Source organism: Acomys russatus, chromosome 25 (genome assembly GCF_903995435.1).
Source record: "Acomys russatus chromosome 25, mAcoRus1.1, whole genome shotgun sequence".
Lineage (NCBI taxonomy): Eukaryota > Metazoa > Chordata > Mammalia > Rodentia > Muridae > Acomys > Acomys russatus.
Window position 1 is genome coordinate 38830046 of NC_067161.1, and position 6628 is coordinate 38836673.

Genomic DNA, 6628 nt, shown 5'->3' on the forward strand with positions numbered 1-6628 from the left:
ACTGTGTGTGCATTCTCTTGAGGGTGCCACTGTGCAGATGGAGGCCAGAGGACGACTTGCAGGGGTCAGTTCACAGGACTGAACTCAGGTCATCTGTCCTGGCCTAAACACATTTACCTTCTGAGCCATCTCACTGTTGTATGTTCTATTATTATTTCTTCTCTGAGACAGGGTTTCTCTGTATAGCTCTGCCTGTCATGGAACTCACTCTGTAGACTAGGCTGGTCTCGAACACATAGAGAGCCATCTACCTCTGCCTCCTAAGTGCTGGGATTAAAGACGTGTGCCACTACGCCTGGCCCTTGTATGTTCTTTTTAACATCATCATTAACGGCAGCAATGACATCATCAGCATCATCCGAATGAACTAGGCCCCCGCAGTGAACGTATCATGTCTAATCAGTATTTGGTCCAGCCATCTTTCTACCTCTCCTGCCTCCTAGACTCCTTCCCCAGTCCCTAACAATCCATAATCTGCCTTTAGACTGTCTTTTTCTTTTTGAGTACATTTCTGTATCTCCATCATTTTCTAATCTCCATCATTTTTTATCATTTATTTATTTTATTTGCATTGGTGTTTTGTCTACACAGATCCCTGTGAGAGGGTGTCGGATCCTCTGGAATGGGAGTTCTAGACAGTTGTGAGCTGCCATGTGGTTTCTGGGACTTGAACTCAGCACCTCTCCAAGAGCAGCCAGTGCTCCTAACTGTGGAGCCATCTTTTGAGTTCCCTCTCCATCATTTTCTACATCTTGTTTTTTATTTCACTTTATTTATTTAGTGAGTGTATGTGCAGGTGAACATGCCACGGTGCGCACGTGTGGAGGTCAGGGAAGTGCTTGGATGGAGCCTGTTCTTCCACCATGTGGGATCTGGGATTGGAACTCTTTTTTTTTTTTTTTTTTTTTTTTTGGTTTTTCAAGACAGGGTTTCTCTGCATAACAGCGCTGTCCTGTACTTGCTTTTAAGACCAGGCTGGCCTTGAACTCAGAGATCCTCCTGCCCCTGCCTCCTGAGTGCTGGGATTAAAAGCATGTGCCAGCACACCAGGCTTTTTTTTCTTTTTTTTTTTTTTGGTTTTTCGAGACAGGGTTTCTCTGTGTAGCCTTGGCCATCCTGGACTCACTTTGTAGACCAGGCTGGCCTCGAACTCACAGCGATCTGCCTGCCTCTGCCTCCTGAGTGCTGGGATTAAAGGTGTGTGCCACCATGCCCGGCTGCTGCCTCCGCCTCTTGAGTGCTGGGATTAGGGGTGTGCGACACCACTGACCACTGTGGTGCTTTTTCCTTTTTAAGGTTGGATGACTGTCCATTGCTCTTGCTCTCTGATGATGGACACCTGGGCTGATCTGATTCTTGGCTACTGTAGACAGTGTTGTAATGCACGAAGAGCATTGCAGTCATCCCTACTGTTGGTGCACGTCATTTCCTGAAACATACCCAGGAGTGTCACAGCTAGATCATCAGCGTTCCAATTTATGTTTTTGCAGGAACCACCAATTGACAGTCTGCAGGGGCTACACTAGTCTATATTCCCTCAGCAACACATAAGGGTTCATTTTCTCCACATCCTTACCAACGTTCCTTTGTTCATTCCTTTTTTTTTTCTTTTTTCTCCTTGGCTTTTTTAAGACAGTGTTTCTTTGTGTAGCCCTGGTTGTCCTGGACTCGCTTGTGAACCAGGCTGGCCTCGAACTCACAGGGGCCTGCATGTTCTCTTTTTCTTCCTTCCTTCCTTTCTTTCTTTCTTTCTTTCTTTCTTTTTTTTTTTTTTTTTTATGAGAGCCTTTCTGAGTCAAGTGTGACGGGAATTTCCTTGTCATAATCTTTGATTCTCCTTATTGGCTCTGGAGTGGTCTGCTGTTGCTGGAGGGTAGAGAGTGTGGGAGGAAGACAACAGACTAGGGAGGCAAGGACCAAGATGTGCTGGGAAGAACACTGAAGCTGCTGAGCAGAGGTGGGGCCTGTTAAAGTCCATCGGTGCAGCCAGCGTGAGGCTGTGTGGGGAACCTCACACAGTAGGCTGGCCAGCAGGAGTCCCGTCAGGAGGTAAGGAGGGCGGGGTGTGTGTGTGTGTGTGTGTGTGTGTGTGTGTGTGTGTGTGCAGTGTAGCTTAGTTGGTAGTGTGCTGACCTAGTTTGTAAGAAGCTCAGGGTTCAGGCCCTACCGCTGTATGATGTATGAACTGGCCCTGGTACTGTATGCCCATACTCCTGGTCATCAAGAGGTAAAAGGGGATTCGAAATTCAAGGTTGCTTTCAGCTCTGTTGTGAGTTCGAGGCCACACTTGCGCTGTGAATCTTGTCCTGAGACCACCATGGAAGGCAGCAGGGCTGCAGGATGGAAGAGTTTGCTTAAGTGGAATTGATGAGATGGAGGTAGGCTGCTGCCAGGTGCCAAATCAGGGGCAAGTGTGTGGAACACTGGCCTTAGGTTACCCCCATCTCCACTCCAGACTAGCTCAACTTCCTCTGAACCGCTTTCATGTGTAACTAGGGTGCATCATCTTACTTGAGAGAAAATGGTTGCCCTAGGGTTAGGTGTGATGACAACAGTGTCTTTCCCTACCCTCTCCCACAGGACAGGTCACAGAGGCTGCCTCAGCTGGGCCTCTTCCCTGGAGCTGAAGTCATTGCACGTGCCAGAGGCGTGTGAGTCTTTGGGGCTGGAAAACGCTCCCCAGCTGGCATTGTTTGTTTTGACCAAGGTCTCTCCTGCTCTTTACCACCCCATGTTGGCATAGGCAGTACTGTACCCAAAAGCTACCAGAGGAAGTGAGTGGTCCAGCACGTTTCTTCCAGAAACCCAAGGTCCTTTGGAAAATTAAACTCAGAGGAATAAAACCTTATGTCCAAGGCCAGGTGTGGAGGTGCATGCCTGTAATCCTAGGATCTAGGAGGTAGAGGCAGGAGGATTATAAATTTATGTTTGGGGCTGGAGAGACCGGTCAGCAATTAAGAGCACTTGCTGCTCTTTCAGAAGACCTGGGTTCAGTTCTTGGCATATAATACACATGATGGTTCACAATCATCTCTAACTCCAATTGCAAGGAATCTGACACACTCTTCTGCCTAAATAGGCACTAGCACATACATGGCACACACATACACACAGGTAAGACAATCATAGATACATAGGCACATTAAAAAAAAAAAATCTACCAAATAGCACACAGTTTTAATCCCAATACTCAAAAGGCAGAGGCAGGCAGATTTCTGAGCTCAAGGCTAGCCTGATTTACAGAGCAAGTTCCAGGACCAAATAATAAAACAAAACTAAGCTTGTCGGTGGTGCATGATTGTAATCCCAGCACTCTGGGAGGAAGAGGCAAGCAGATTTCTGTGAGTTTGAGGCCAGGCTGGGCAACAAAGCGAGTCCAGGACAGCCAAGGCTACACAGAGAAACCCTGTCTGGAAAAACCAAAATGAAATAAAATAAATAAATCAAAACTAATTCTCAGCTGGGGCGGAGGTGGCAGATGCCTTTAATGCCAGCACTCAGGAGGTAGAGGCAGGCGGATCGCTGTGAGTTTGAGGCCAGCCTGGTCTACAAGGTGAGTCCAGGACAGCCAAGGCTACACAGAGAAACCCTATCTCAAAAAACCAAACCAAACCAAAAGTAATTCTCGTGTATGAGGAAATGTGCTGAAGCTAAGGCATGGGTAGCTCTTTCTTCACTCGTCCCTAGCCCCCAAATAAGACAGAATAACAGTCCTAGGCTAAGGAGGCTGCCCAAAGGCTTCCACAGTTAGAGTAGGGATTTGGGTTCTCAGACAGCCCCCTAGTTCCCTGGTCTTCATTCCCAGCTCTGCCTCAGGTCAGGAAACTCTCAGCACCAGGAGCAAACATACATGTTTAACTACATGAAGGTATTTAGACTTGCTGCACATTTTTCACTTGTGTTTTTTGTTTTTTCCTTGCCATGGGTAATCAAGGCTATCCCTCACATACTGTATGTAGATAAGGTTGGCTTTGAACTCCTGATCTTCCTGGCTTCACAACCTAAATGCTGAAGTTACAGGCATGCACTAATAAGCCTGGCTTTAAGTAAATAAATAATTAAATAAAAAATATATTAATTATTTGGTCCTGTCTAGTATTTAGAAAAGTTTTTTTTTTCCTGTGTATGTCAGGAATCAAAAGTCTTGGGTGGGCATGTAGGCTTGTCAGTCAAGCACTGAGACCAGAAAGTGCAAGGCCTTGCTTGAGTCCGAGTGTTAGCACTGCAAATAAAATGAAAATCATGCCGGATGGTGGTGATGCATGCCTTTAATCCCAGCACTCGGGAGACAGAGACAGGTGGATCCCTGTGAGTTCAAGGCCAGCCTGGTCTACAATGTGAGTCCGGGACAACCAAGGCTACACAGAGAAACCTTGTCTCTGAACAAAAAAAAACCCAATCTATCTATATAAATAAAAGAAAGTCACTGGAATCGTTAGCCTGAACTAGTAAAGTAGTATTGTGGTACAACATGAGCTTAGCATGTCAGAGCAGACCTACACTCAGCCTTTAGTGCTGGTGGGGGGAGCCTCAATTAAGATCCCAGCTCCATTTCACAAGTCAACTCCTTTCTTCAGCCTTCCCTTTAGTGGTGCTAGCAAGACCAGTTACAGCTTCAGACTTCTGTATCTCATTTTGAGACAAGTTCTTGCTATTTAGTTCCAGCAGGCCTGGTAGTCACTCTGTAGTCCAGGCTAGCTTCTGACTCTCTGTGACTCTGTGGTCCTCCTGCCTTAGCATTACAGGCACCTGCCACCCATTCCTGGCTTGCCCTTTATTGTTGTTGTTTTTTTCATTTTTTGGGTTTTCGAGACAGGGTCTCTCAGTTTGTTAGCCTTGGCTGTCCTGGACTCACTTGGTAGACCAGGCTGGCCTCGAGCTCACAGAGATCCACCTGCCTCTGCTTCCCAGGTGCTGGGATTAAAGGCGTGCACCACCACTGCCCAGCTCCATTATTTTAATGTAAGAAAAGCTACTGGATTTGGTTCTGCCATGGACTGGCCTTGGATAAGTAACTATTTCTCTGAACTTCAGTGTCCTCATCTTCAAAACTTGCAAGAAGTAATCATTCAGTTTCCCCCCTTTTTTTTTCTTTGAGACAGGGTTTCTCTGTGTATCCTTGACTATCCTGGACTTGCTTTGTAGACCAGGCTGGCCTCAAACTCACAGCGATCCGCCTGCCTCTACCTCCCGAGTGCTGGGATTAAAGGCGTGTGCCACCACCGTCTAGCTTTTTCACTTTACTTTCCAGGGGCTAAGTATCTCTCTAGTTGAGGCTAGTCCTATAGGGTCTCTTAAATTCTGAGCTTCCCACCCCCACCCCTATTCCCACCTAATGCCTCTCCCTGGCCCAGGGCAAGGCCCAGAGCAGCCATCTCAGAGCCCTAGTTTCTAGGAAGCAGGGCCTGGCACTTTTGTTGGCACTAACACTGAGTGCTGGGCAGATAAGCCAGCTAGTTATTTGCTGCACAAAGCCCTGCTAGGCCTCCTAGGTGTATGGGGGTACATACATCCATACATCCAATTAGATGCGCATGTCTTTACTCCCAGCACTCAGGTGGACCTCGCTGTGAGGCCAGTTGGTTTACATAGTGAGGACAGCAGAACTGCAGAAAGAGCTCAGGCTCAAAAGAGTTCAAGGTTATGCCCCTGGGTTATGTGGCCAGTTTGAGAACAGCCTAGGTTATGTGAGATTCTGTTTCAAAGCCTGGCCACTGATGACAGTTATGACACCATTTTCAGAAAGTATTCATCAATAACCAAAAGTGTACCCTGGTGGTGAGATGTAAGATGTGCTCTTTGATTAAAGGTTGACATGCCACATATTTGGAAAGCCCTGCTTAAACCAGGCGGTGGTGGCAGGCGCACTTTTAACGCTAGCACTCTGGAGGCAGAGGCAGGTGGATCTTTGTGAGTTCTAGGATAGACTAGTCTACAGAGTGAGTTCCAGGACAGCAAGGGCTACCCAGAAAAACCCTGTCTCTAAAAATCAAAACAAACAAACAAGCAAGCAAACAAACAAACAAAAAACCCCCAAACCTGCTTAAGTTCTCCAGTTCCTTTAAATGGTATGTTTTCTGGAACCTCTGCAAGCACTTGCTTTAGTGTATGCCTTACAATAGGGGGCACTTCCTTTGTTTTTGTTTGAGACAGGGTTTCTCTGTGTTATCTTGGCTGTCCTAGACTCACTTTGTAAACCAGGCTGGTCTACAGCTATCCACCTGCCTCTGCCTCCCAAGTGCTGGGATTAAAGGGGTACACTACCACGCCTGGCTTATTTATTTATTTATTTATTTATTTATTTATATTCATTCATTCATTCATTCAATCATTACTTTGGTTGTCTTACTGACTTAAGTCAGGCATTAAGGGCTGGTCTTCCAGAGGTCCTGAGTTCGATTCTCAGCAACTACATGCTGGCTCACAACCATCTGTAATGAGATCTGGTGCCCTCTTCTGGGGGGCAGGCACACATGCAGACAGAACGTTGTATACATAATAAATAACTCTTAAAAAAAAAAAGTCAGGCATTAATTACCCTTAATCTTTCTCTGAGATACGGTCTATCAGGGACTAGTGGCGAGCTGTGCTAGGCTTGCAGGGCAATGACTGGAGCTGGAACTGGACA